This window comes from Pseudophryne corroboree, chromosome 6 (assembly GCF_028390025.1).
Source record: "Pseudophryne corroboree isolate aPseCor3 chromosome 6, aPseCor3.hap2, whole genome shotgun sequence".
Classification (NCBI taxonomy): domain Eukaryota; kingdom Metazoa; phylum Chordata; class Amphibia; order Anura; family Myobatrachidae; genus Pseudophryne; species Pseudophryne corroboree.
Window position 1 is genome coordinate 374,688,358 of NC_086449.1, and position 12,990 is coordinate 374,701,347.

General features: G+C 47.5%; 1 protein-coding gene and 1 long non-coding RNA gene across 7 annotated transcripts in view; one reads left to right on the plus strand and one right to left on the minus strand.

Moving 5' to 3' along the window:
- LOC134932370 (uncharacterized) overlaps positions 1-1,130 on the minus strand; it is a 61,685-nt gene extending 60,555 nt beyond the window's left edge. Inside the window, exon 1 of one of the 2 annotated variants that reach the window (XR_010179334.1) lies at positions 1,044-1,130. This is a non-coding gene — a long non-coding RNA (uncharacterized LOC134932370). Of the gene's footprint in view, positions 1-227; positions 360-1,043 lie in introns of those variants that run through there. The other variant, XR_010179333.1, reaches the window with a different exon arrangement.
- A 2-nt stretch (positions 1,131-1,132) lies between these two features.
- The window catches only part of NRF1 (nuclear respiratory factor 1), a 242,709-nt gene continuing 230,851 nt past the window's right edge, over positions 1,133-12,990 (plus strand). For 3 of the 5 annotated variants that reach the window (XM_063926730.1, XM_063926729.1, XM_063926733.1), the window contains exon 1: positions 1,133-1,235. The gene's annotated coding sequence lies outside the window, so the exon portion shown is untranslated. The remainder of the gene's footprint in view (positions 1,236-12,990) is intronic. The other 2 variants (XM_063926732.1, XM_063926731.1) reach the window with 1 other exon arrangement.

Here is a 12,990-nt window from a genome sequence, read left to right on the forward strand (position 1 = left end):
TCTCTTATCAGAAGAGCTGTCCTTTGCAATACTAATCGCATATGTTAGTACATATGCGATTAGTATGAATTCAATGTGGCGGGATGTACCGCAATCCATTGGTATATCTCACCCAGAGCAGGACAGAAGTGGCAGCGCAGCAACAGTGGACAGCTGGCTGACTCTGCTGTTAAAGCGGGGAGTGGGGAAGGCATACCTCCAGGCTGGCACCCTCCTGCAGTGCTTACCTTGCTTACTGCACTGCCCCGGTCCTGACCACAGCTACATATTTCATACCTCCCAACATGACCCTCTCTGCTCTCCTTGAGGGACACAATGCTCTGCTACTGGACATTCCTCTTAATGTGTGATTGCCGCCACCTGTTTTGAACAGGTTAATGGATAAGAAAGGTGTTTCACCACAGATGATGGCAATCAAATTTAAGGCCCATACACACTGGGCGATTCTGAGCTGAAAGCAGCTCACTTTTGGTGTGTTGAGCTGCTTTCAGCTCAAAACTGCCAAGTGTGTATACCCCGGCAATGAGCGCTGATGCGCCCTCCCACTTCATCGCCGGCAGCCGCCGTTTGTCTGCTGGTATTACCAGCAGATGAACAGCGGGGTGGACGGCTAAGGAAAGCCGTTCACCCCCGCTGACATCGGTAGGCAGAGGGGAAAATAGCTCAGTGTGTATGCACTGAGCGATTTTCAGCCCAGCGATGTCATCGATCAACGCTGTGCATACACGCTGGGCAATAATGCCCAGTGTGTATGCACCTTAATAGGGTTCGAGTTGGGAGATATGCATATTAAAATATGTACATATAACTCATGAGTCCAGTTTTCCACTTCATTTCGAGTGATACAGCCTTGTTGTGACAGCATGCCCTTTATAAAACCATCACAACTGTAAAGTTTATAAAAGTCCCCCCTTCCCCAAATGTGTTTCTCCCTATAAAACCAATGATTCTGATTCCTCACACAACTGAAGTAAACATGCGTGTAGAAAAAACCCGTAAACTGTAGAAAGTCGGTGACAGCAGCAGGTAAGTAACAGTCAGACCTTCTTCTCATGGCCGCCCGAACGCGACGTTACGTGTTCCAGCAGTGTGCCCTGCCGACGTCATGACGACAGTGACGCCGCTCCAGCTGTGGCCGTGTGCAGCGTGTCGGCTCCCGCAGCCATTGCAGCAGCTCAGAGAGGTCTCTGCCTGAGTGTCACGGCGCAGGCTCGCTGTAGCGCAGCCGCTCTGAGGTGAGTGCCCTACCGCGCAATCTCCAGCTATCAGCCCTGCTGCTGGCGCAGCCGCAACACGGAGCTCGGGCTCCGGGGCTCTGCCAGCAGCTCCGCCCCGCACAGCGCGTTCCGGGGAGTACAACGGGAGGATGAGAGCCGAGAAACATATAGGGGGGCTACGAAAAGGCGGGGAGGTGGCTGCAGGCCTAGCTAGGCCCGTTCTCCTGCAGTCGGTTACCGGGGGGGCTTAGGAGAGGCCTGCTTATCATGCATGCAGTACATATCTAGTGCCTGCTGTATACAGAGAGGATCAGCTACAGTGGCTCACGTGTGTGTGTGTGTATATATGTATATGTGTGTGTATATATATATATATATATATATATATATATATATATATATATATGTATATATGTATGTGTGTGTATATATATATATATATATATATATATTTATTATATATATCGCACACACATACTATATCCCATATGTGCCCATAGATTGTCATGCATATTATACTGTATACTACAGGGCCATTACTGTTATACGTGAATGGGGACCATTATACACTGCAAGAGATGATACAATGGACATACAGTACTTGATCACTGCCATAAACTTATTGTGTTGATCACACTGCATGAAGAAGCACAACACGAGTTTCTTTTTATTACTAATTGTAAATGTTTGTTTTGTGTGTGTATTGGTACTTATTCATAGACATGTGAGCAACTGTCATTCCAGGGAGGGTTCAGTTATCCTGGTAGTAAGTTGGCATCTGACTGAGTCCCCCCTTATAAAATGTGAATTTGATTTGGGATCCATTTTTTTTCTCAGGAGACTCTCCTGTTTCACTTGCTATTCTTAACAGATAGAGGTTGTAGACACAAACATGGAAGCTCCAGTATACAGTCCCACAATAGTGTGTAGGACTTGTGCAGAATGACTGAGAAAATTGGTCTCTGGCATCACTGCAGAATATCTTGCGGACATTATTGGGGTCAGGTATGCTGACTGAGAAGGCCTCTAATTTAAAAAATAAATAAAAATAAATATATATATATATATATATATATTTTTTTTTTTTGTGGCATGATTAAGAAATGATTGTGTTGACATAGAAGACACTGCTCCAGTTCAGATAATGGGGTGCATATTATTACGCTTTACCATTGAGCAGAAGTTATTATTGCCCTTTCTGCACTGCACAGTAGTCTGCCTGCTGTACACATAATTATGCATTGGCATATTTGTTGAGGTTTATGCACTGCTAGCCAGCTAAAATACCCTTATCTCTGGAGGTTCTCTTGCATCTCTCTACTAAACTGGTTCCAGTTTGATATTTACAGTCCATGTTAATTTTGTCGACGAAAAACTTGACTGAAAGTATTCATTGACTACAGTTTATTGCAGGACTAAAATGAAAACTGAAATTCACTGTCTAAACCTTAATTAAAACAAAGCAAAAAAAGCGCCTGAGACTAAATTTAAAATCCTTGTCAAAATGAACACTGGAAGTAGGGTTTTACATTTGTAAAGAACAATTATGTGTTCTAGATATTTGCAGAAAATAAATATGACATGCTGTGAAGGAAATAGGATTGTGTATTGTACTTGCTTGTTCTAACAAACTTAAGGCATTTGCTTGTGTATGATATATGGGAGTACTACGGTAATACTCCTTTCACATTGCCAGCAAAATACACCGGGTTATTTCACGTGAATGTGTGTGCAGCAAACCGGGTTATTGTGCAGCGTGAAATAACCCAGGTCCAGTGACCCGGCATTTCAACTCTGGTATCTATCAGGGTGGAACACAAGTTCAGCCTGGGTCGCGGTGCCGTGTGAACGGGCCAGGCTGGTTGATGCGACCTGGGACCCGTTCACAGCAGTGGAACAGCCAGCGCTTGTATATGATCTCATCTCCAAGCGCCGCCACAAACAAAATCCCGGGGTGTGACCCAGCAATGTGGTGTGAAAGGGTTATTAGACTCCGTATGTAACACATTCTCAGCCTACTGATCCTAGATTATTAAACACATAGTTAAAGGTATATAAACTTCTCAAGGGAATTTTAGAGAAATGTTCTTTAGCAAAATCCATTACAGTATCCTTAAACTGTTTGAAAAAGTTCTGACTAAACATTGGCTAAAATTCGACTAAGATGAAAACTGAGATCCACTGACTACATGTTGACTAAAATGAAGCAAAAGAAAATACTTAAATATGACTTCAAACCAACTACAATTCTAAGTAAGCGACTAAGGGGTCTGTTTACTAAGCCTTGGATGGAGATACAGTCGCTGGAGATAAAGTACCAGCCAGTCGGCTCCTAACTGCCATGTCACAGGCTGTGTTTGAAAAATGACAGGAGCTGATTGGCTGGTACTTTATCTCCAGCGACTTTATCTCCATCCATGGCTTAAGGTGCATACACACGGAGCTATATAACTGAGCGATTTTGACTATATAGTCAAAATCGCTCAGAAAGTTAGTGCATATCTCTCCATGTGTACACAGCCAGCGATAGTGATGCGCGTCCCCGCCAGGTCGCTATCGCTGCTAAAAATAGACTGTGCAGGCAAGTCAATTTTGGCTAGGTCGCTGGAAAAGAAAAAGCATCCCCTTGCTTGAATGAGTTAGCCAAAATCGCTGGAAAAGTTAGTCAAAATCTCCTACTGCCAGTTCAAGGGAAATCGCTCAGTCAAAATCTCTCATAGTCAAAATCTCTCCATGTGTATGCACCTTTAGTACAGGCATTCCCTACCACGGTCCTCAAGGTGCACCAGCAGTGCATGTTTTAGTGATATCCAGGCTGCAGCACAGATGGTTAAATCAAAATGACTGAGCTACTAATTAAGTCACCTGTGCTGAAGCCTGGATATCACTAAAACCTGCACTGTTAGTGTGGCTGAGGACTGTGGTTGGGAATGCCTGGCTTAGTAAATAGACCCCTAAATCCAGAGGGACGATCACAGGCCCAGCTTGGATGGGTCCCAGAGCCGCGCCGCCGGCCCCCTTACAGAGCCAGAAGGCAGAAGAGGTCCGGAAAATCGGCGGCAGAAGACGTCCTGTCTTCAACAAGGTAGTGCACAGCACTGCAGCTGTGCGCCATTGCTCTCAGCACACTTCACACTCCGGTCACTGAGGGTGCAGGGCGCTGGGGGGGGGGCGCCCTGAGACGCAATAAAAACACCTTGGATGGCAAAAAAATGCATCACATATAGCTCCTGGGCTATATGGATGCATTTAACCCCTGCCAGAATCCATAAAAAAGCAGGAGAAAAGTCAGCGAAAAAGGGGCGGAGCCTATCTCCTCAGCACACTGGCGCCATTTTCCCTCACAGCTCCGTTGGAGGGAAGCTCCCTGGCTCTCCCCTGCAGTCACTACACTACAGAAAGGGTTAAAAAAAGAGAGGGGGGCACTAATTGGGCGCAGTATTAACTATACAGCAGCTATAAGGGGAAAAACACATATAAGGTTATCCCTGTATATATATATATATAGCGCTCTGGTGTGTGCTGGCAAACTCTCCCTCTGTCTCCCCAAAGGGCTAGTGGGGTCCTGTCCTCTATCAGAGCATTCCCTGTGTGTGTGCTGTATGTCGGTACTTTTGTGTCGACATGTATGAGGAGAAAAATGATGTGGAGACGGAGCAGATTGCCTGTAATAGTGATGTCACCCCCTAGGGGGTCGACACCTGAGTGGATGAACTGTTGGAAGGAATTACGTGACAGTGTCAGCTCTGTATAAAAGACAGTGGTTGACATGAGACAGCCGGCTACTCAGCTTGTGCCTGTCCAGACGTCTCATAGGCCGTCAGGGGCTCTAAAGCGCCCGTTACCTCAGATGGCAGATATAGACGCCGACACGGATACTGACTCCAGTGTCGACGGTGAAGAGACGAATGTGACTTCCAGTAGGGCCACACGTTACATGATTGAGGCAATGAAAAATGTTTTACACATTTCTGATAATACGAGTACCACCAAAAAAAGGGGTATTATGTTCGGTGAGGAAAAACTACCTGTAGTTTTCCTGAATCTGAGAAATTAAATGAGGTGTGTGATGATGCGTGGGTTTCCCCCGATAACAACAGATAATTTCTAAAATGTTATTGGCATTATATCCTTTCCCGCCAGAGGTTAGGGTGCGTTGGGAAACACCCCCTAGGGGGGATAAAGCGCTCACACGCTTGTAAGGGCTCTACCTTCGCCTGAGATGGCCGCCCTTAAGGATCCTGCTGATAGAAAGCAGGAGGGTATCCTAAAATGTATTTACACACATACTGGTGTTATACTGCGACCAGCAATCGCCTCAGCCTGGATGTGCAGTGCTGGGTTGGCGTGGTCGGATTCCCTGACTGAAAATATTGATACCCTAGATAGGGACAGTATATTTTTGCCTATAGAGCATTTAAAAGATGCATTTTTATATATGCGTGATGCACAGCGGAATATTTGCCGACTGGCATCAAGTCTAAGCGCGTTGTCCATTTCTACCAGTAGAGAGTTATGGACACGTCAGTGGTCAGGTGATGCGTATTCCAAACGGCATTTGGAAGTATTGCTTTATTAAGGGAGGAGTTATTTGGGGTCGGTCTTTCAGACCTGGTGGCCACGGCAACAGCTGGGAATTCCACGTTTGTACCCCAGGTCGCCTCTCAACATGAGAAGACGCCGTATTATCAGGCGCAGTCTTTTCGTGGACAAGCGGGCAAAAGGTTCCTCATTTCTGCCCCGTGACAGAGGGAGAGGAAAAAGGCTGCAGAAATCAGCCAGTTCCCAGGAACAGAAACCCTCTCCCGCCTCTGCCAAGCCCTCAGTATACGCTGGGGCTTTACAAGCAGAATCAGGCACGGTGGGGGGCCCGTCTCAATGAATTTCAGCGCGCAGTGGGCTCACTCGCAAGTAGACCCCTGGATCCTTCAGGTGATATCTCAGGGGTACAAATTAGAATTCGAGACGTCTCCCCCTCGCCGTTTCCTAAAGTCGGCTTTACCGATGTCTCCTTCTGACAGGGAGACAGTTTTGGAAGCCATTCACAAGCTGTATTCCCAGCAGGTGATAATCAAGATACCCCTCCTGCAACAGGGAACGGGGTATTATTCCACACTGTTGTGGTACCGAAGCCGGACGGCTCGGTGAGACCGATTCTAAATCTAAAATCTTTGAACACTTACGTACAGAGGTTCAAATTCAAGATTGAGTCACTCAGAGCAGTGATTGCGAACCTGGAAGAAGGGGACTACATGATGTCTCGGGACATCAAGGATGCTTACCTTCATGTCAAAATTTACCTTTCTCACCAAGGGTACCTCAGGTTTATGGTACAGAACTGTCACTATCAGTTCAGACGCTGCCGTATGGATGGTACACGGCACCCCGGGTCTTTACCAAGGTAATGGCCGAAATGATGATATTCCTTCGAAGGAAGTGAATTTTAGTTATCCCTTCCTTGGACAATTCCCTGATAAGGGTAAGATCCAGGGAACAGTTGGAGGTCGGTGTAGCACTATCTCAGGTAGTGTTGCGGCAGCACGATTGGATTCTCAATATTCCAAAATCGCACCTGGTTCCGACGACGTGTCTTCTGTTCCTAGGGATGATCCTGGACACAGTCCAGAAAAAGGTGTTTCTCCCGGAGGAGAAAGCCAGGGAGTTATCCGAGCTAGTCCGGAACCTCCTAAAACCGAGCCAAGTCTCAGTGCATCAATGCACAAGGGTTCTGGGTAAAATGGTGGCTTCCTACGAAGCAATCCCATTCGGCAGATTCCACGCAAAAACTTTCCAGTGGGACCTGCTGGACAAATGGTCTGGATCGCATCTTCAGATGCATCAGCGGATAACCCTGTCACCAAGGACAAGGGTGTCCCTCCTGTGGTGGTTGCAGAGTGCTCATCTTCTAGAGGGCCGCATATTAGGCATTCAGGACTGGGTCCTGGTGACCACGGATGCCAGCCTGCGAGGCTGGGGAGCAGTCACACAGGGAAGGAATATCCAGGGCTTATGGTCAAGCCTGGAGACATCACTTCACATAAATATCCTGAAGCTAAGGGACATTTACAATGCTCTAAGCTTAGCAAGACCTCTGCTTCAAGGTCAGCCGGTGTTGATCCAGTCGGACAACATCACGGCAGTCACCCACGTAAACAGACAGGGTGGCACAAGAAGCAGGAGGGCAATGGCAGAAGCTGCAAGGATTCTTCGCTGGGCGGAAAATCATGTGATAGCACTGTCAGCAGTATTCATTCCGGGAGTGGACAACTGGGAAGCAGACTTCCTCAGCACGACCTCCACCCGGGAGAGTGGGGACTTCACCCAGAAGTCTTCCACATGATTAAAAACTCGACAGGTATTGCGCCAGGTCCAGGGACCCTCAGGCAATAAGCTGTAGACGCTCTGGTAACACCGTGGGTGTACCAGTCAGGGTATGTGTTCCCTCCTCTGCCTCTCATACCCAAGGTACTGAGATTGATAAGATGGAGAGGAGTAAGCACTATATTCGTGGTTCCGGATTGGCCAAGAAGGACTTGGTAACCGGAACTTCAAGAGATGCTCACACTTGGTAACCGGAACTTCAAGAGATGCTCACGGAGGATCCGTGGCCTCTACCTCTAAGAAGGGACCTGCTCCAGCAAGGACCCTGTCTGTTCCAAGACTTACCGCGGCTGCGTTTGACGGCATGGCGGTTGAACGCCGGATCCTGAAGGAAAAAAGGCATTCCGGATGAAGTCATCCCTATCCTGATCAAAGCCAGGAAGGATGTAACCGCAAAAAACATTATCACCGCAATTGGCGAAAATATGTTGCGTGGTGCGAGGCCAGTAAGGCCCGACGGAGGAAATTCAACTGGGTCGATTCCTACATTTCCTGCAAACAGGAGTGTCTATGGGCCTGAAATTGGGGTCCATTAAGGTTCAAATTTCGGCCCTGTCAATTTTCTTCCAAAAAGAACTAGCTTCAGTCCCTGAAGTTCAGACGTTTGTAAAAGGGGTACTGCATATACAGCCTCCTTTTGTGCCTCCAGTGGCACTTTGGGATCTCAATGTAGTTTTGGGTTCCAAAAGTCACATTGGTTTGAACCACTTAAATCTGTGGAGTTAAAATATCTCACATGGAAAGTGGTCATGCTGTTGGCCCTGGCCTGGGCCAGGCGCGTGTCAGAATTGGCGGCTTTATCCTGAAAAAGCCCTTATTTGATTTTCCATTCGGACAGGGCGGAATTGAGGACTCGTCCTCAGTTTCTCCCCAAGGTGGTTTCAGCGTCTCACCTGAACCAACCTATTGGTGGTGCCTGCGGCTACTAGGGACTTGGAGGCCTCCAAGTTGCTAGACGTTGTCAGTGCCCTGAAAATATGTTTCCAGGACGGCTGGAGTCAGGAAATCTGACTCGCTGTTTATCCTGTGTGCACCCAACAAGCTGGGTGCTCCTGCTTCTAAGCAGACTATTGCTCGTTGGATTTGTAGTACAATTCAGCTTGCCCATTCTGTGGCAGGCCTGCCACAGCCAAAAATCTGTAAATGCCCACTCCACAAGGAAGGTGGGCTCATCTTGGGCGGCTGCCCGAGGGGTCTCTGCTTTACAACTTTGCCGAGCAGCTACTTGGTCAGGAGCAAATACGTTTGTAAAATTCTACAAAATTGATATCCTGGCTGAGGAGGACCTGGAGTTCTCTTATTTGGTGCTGCAGAGTCATCCGCACTCTCCCGCCCGTTTGGGAGCTTTGGTATAATCCCCATGGTCCTTACGGAGTCCCCAGCATCCACTTAGGACGTTAGAGAAAATAAGAATTTACTTACCGATAATTCTATTTCTCATAGTCCGTAGTGGATGCTGGGCGCCCATCCCAAGTGCGGATTGTCTGCAATACTTGTACATAGTTATTGTTACAAAAATCGGGTTATTATTGTTGTGAGCCATCTTTCAGAGGCTCCTCTGTTATCATGCTGTTAACTGGGTTCAGATCACAGGTTATACGGTGTGATTGGTGTGGCTGGTATGAGTCTTACCCGGGATTCAAAATCCTTCCTTATTGTGTACGTTCGTCCGGGCACAGTATCCTAACTGAGGCTTGGAGGAGGGTCATAGGGGGAGGAGCCAGTGCACACCAGATAGTCCTAAAGCTTTCTTTAGATGTGCCCAGTCTCCTGCGGAGCCGCTATTCCCCATGGTCCTTACGGAGTCCCCAGCATCCACTACGGACTATGAGAAATAGAATTATCGGTAAGTAAATTCTTACTTTAATCAATATAAGTGAGCAAAATCTATTTCACAGATTGGACAAGCCTGCAGGAAAAAATACACTGAAATGTTCTAGTAGGTCTGTTTGGCTGCTTCAGTGTTGCAACATAAGCATCACCACCAGAGTTGTATGTATTCCTACTTCAAAAGCAGAGGAAAACTGAAGGATAATGGTTCTTTTTGACAATGTGCCTTTAGAGAGATTGCCATTTATATGGAAAAGAAATGAAGATGCAATTACAGAGGAAAGTTCTGGAAAACACCACTACTGTTCTGTATTTCTGGAAAGAGTTAAGCAATCTAACACTTTAGAGTTCCCTATTGCCATGTAGAGCTCTCTGGTACCAATTATATCTTTCCCAAACTGATGAAGAATAAACCTCTGGGGCATTTATGCTGAAAATGCCTCGCTTCTAGCTGCAAAACAGATATATAGTTAAAGGAACAGGCCTCCCCAAAATAGGAAGAGAATAAAAGCCAGATCCATAATAAATTTGCACACAAGGCTCTCACGGAATTCACAGAAATCCACCTTGATCCATAATAAAGTAACACACAGACATTTTGCACGATCCACACTAAGTTCATACAAACTGGTCAGATCCACAATGAATATAAGGAAATGTACCGAAATACACCTGATCCACACCAAAGGGTAAATTCAGTTAGCTACAAAGTGGACAGTGGCACCTTGTCTTGTCCCCCTCTCTGCCCAATACCTGTACCCTCTTGTGGATTTTTTAAACAGCCATATGGGGCCGCAAACGAAAATTAGAGAGTCCGGAGCTACTGTAGTTGCAAAGGCTTGCCGTGCTAGTCTAATTGAATCAACTCTATGGCCTTCACATCGTGCTGTGTGCTGAGCGGGGGAGAGATGTGTGCTAAGCGTTCTGTGCTAGATTGCTCAGCACATATCTGTGTGTACGGTCCCTTATGCTGAGTATACATTATGCAATTATCTGGCCGATCCACCAGATAATTACAGTACAGTACAGTGGATTTAAAAGAGCCAGTATTTGTGAGCTGCTAATCTGCCACAATGAGCAGTGTATGTGCTTCCCTGGGCCGTTCACCGTCCAACAGATCAGATATTTCCCCGTTCCTTCATAAGGGAGGAACGGGAAACGTCTCCTCCTCTCGGAAGGAATACAGATATGGCCATTCACTGAGATCTCTGTGTATGGCCATGATATCTGCTGGTTTCAGGCTATCAGATAAAATGTCTGGAATACATTTTATGTGGAAAGAAGAAAAGCGGGGCTTGGATTGCATACCCAATTTTTAAAGCTGTAGTGCTACCATGCTGAGACTTGTAGTATCGTGTATGAAAAGAAAATGCAGGTGTACACTCTTTATGGGCCGATTCAGAAGGTTGTTTTTCGTGGCCGCCACTAGATGGAGCCCGATGGCAGCAATACAGTTATTCTGCTGTTTGGGCGCCCACAGTCGGGGAGGACACTTTTTTTTTTTTTTTTTTACATTTCTTTTTCTTACGTCCTAGAGGATGCTGGGGACTCCGTAAGGACCATGGAGTATAGACGGGCTCCGCAGGAGACATGGGCACTATAAAGAACATTAGAATGGGTGTGCACTGGCTACTCCCTCTATGCCCCTTCTCCAGACCTCAGTTAGATCCTGTGCCCAGAGGAGACTGGGTGCACTACAGGGGAGCTCTCCTGAGTTTCTCTGAAAAATAATTTTGTTAGGTTTTTTATTTTCAGGGAGCACTGCTGGAAACAGGCTCCCTGCATCGTGGGACTGAGGAGAGAGAAGCAGACCTACTTAAGTGATAGGCTTTGCTTCTTAGGCTACTGGACACCATTAGCTCCAGAGGGTCGGAACGCAGGTCTCACCCTCGCCGTTCGTCCCGGATCCGCGCCGCCGTTCGTCCCGGATCCGCGCCGCCGTTCGTCCCGGATCCGCGCCGCCGTTCGTCCCGGATCCGCGCCGCCGTCCTCCTCACAGAGCCGGAATATAGAAGCCGGGTGAGTAGAAGAAGAAAGAAGACTTCAAAGGCGGCAGAACACTTCAGTTCTTCAGTGAGGTAACGCTGCGCGCCATTGCTCTCACACACACACACACACACACACACACACACCAGCGGGCACTGTAAGGGCGCAGGGGGGGCGCCCTGGGCAACAATTAATAGCCTCAAGGGACACTGGCCGATGTAAATATACTGCGGAGGCAGTATATTATTAACCCCCGCCAGTTTTTTGATTATTTGAGTGGGACCGAAGCCCGCCGCTGAGGGGGCGGGGCTTGATCCTCCAGCACTAACCAGCGCCATTTTCTCCACAGCACATGCAGAGAAGCTGGCTCCCCGGATTCTCCCCTGCTGAACACGGTCACAGAGGGCAAAAAAGAGGGGGGGGGGGGGGGGCACATGTATTTGGCGCAGTGAGTGTTATTATATATATATTTATATAAAAGCGCTGTCCTAACTGGGATTTTATTCCAGGGTCTGGTGGCGCTGGGTGTGTGCTGGCATACTCTCTCTCTGTCTCTCCAAAGGGCCTTATTGGGGAACTGTCTCCATATAGTTATTTCCCTGAGTGTGTGGGGGTGTCGGTACGTGTGTGTCGGCATGTCTGAAGCGGAAGGCTCTTCTAGGGAGGAGGTGGAGCAGATGATTGTGGTGTCTCCGTCGGCAACGCCGACACCTGACTGGATATGGGGAATGTTTTAAATGCAAATGTGGCTTTATTACATAAGAGATTGGACAAAGCAGAGTCCAGGGATAAAACAGGGAGTCAATCCATGGCTTTGAGTGTGTTACAGGGCCCTTCTGGGTCTCGGAAACGCCCACTATTCCAAGTAGCAGACACTGATACCGACACGGATTCTGACTCCAGTGTCGACTACTATGATGCGAGGTTACACCCAAGGGTGGCCAAAAGTATTCATTATATGATTATTGCAATAAAAGATGTTTTACATATCACAGATGACCCCTCTGTCCCTGACACGAGGGTACACATGTTTAAGGAAAAGAAACCTGAGGTAACTTTGACCCCATCTCATGAGCTGAATTAGTTATTTGAAAAAGCTTGGGAAACTCCAGACAAGAAACTGCAGATTCCCAAGAGAATTCTTAAGGCGTATCCTTTCCCGGCAAAGGACAGGGTACAGTGGAAATCCTCGCCCAGGGTGGACAAGGCTTTAACGCGCTTGTCCAAAAAGGTGGCACTGCCGTCTCCAGATACGGCAGCCCTCAGGGATCCTGCTGATCGCAGGCAGGAAACTACCTTGAAGTCAATTTATACACATACGGGTGTCTTGCTCAGACCGGCAATAGCGTCGGCTTGGGTTTGTAGCGCTGTGGCGGCTTGGACGGATACCTTGTCAGCTGACATTGATACCCTGGATAGGGATACCATTTTATTGACCTTGGGTCACATTAAAGACGCAGTCCTATATATGAGAGATGCTCAGAGAGACGTTGGCCTGCTGGGTTCGAGAGCCAATGCCATGGCGATTTCTGCTAGGCGAGCCCTGTGGACCCGCCAATGGACGGGTGATGCCGAC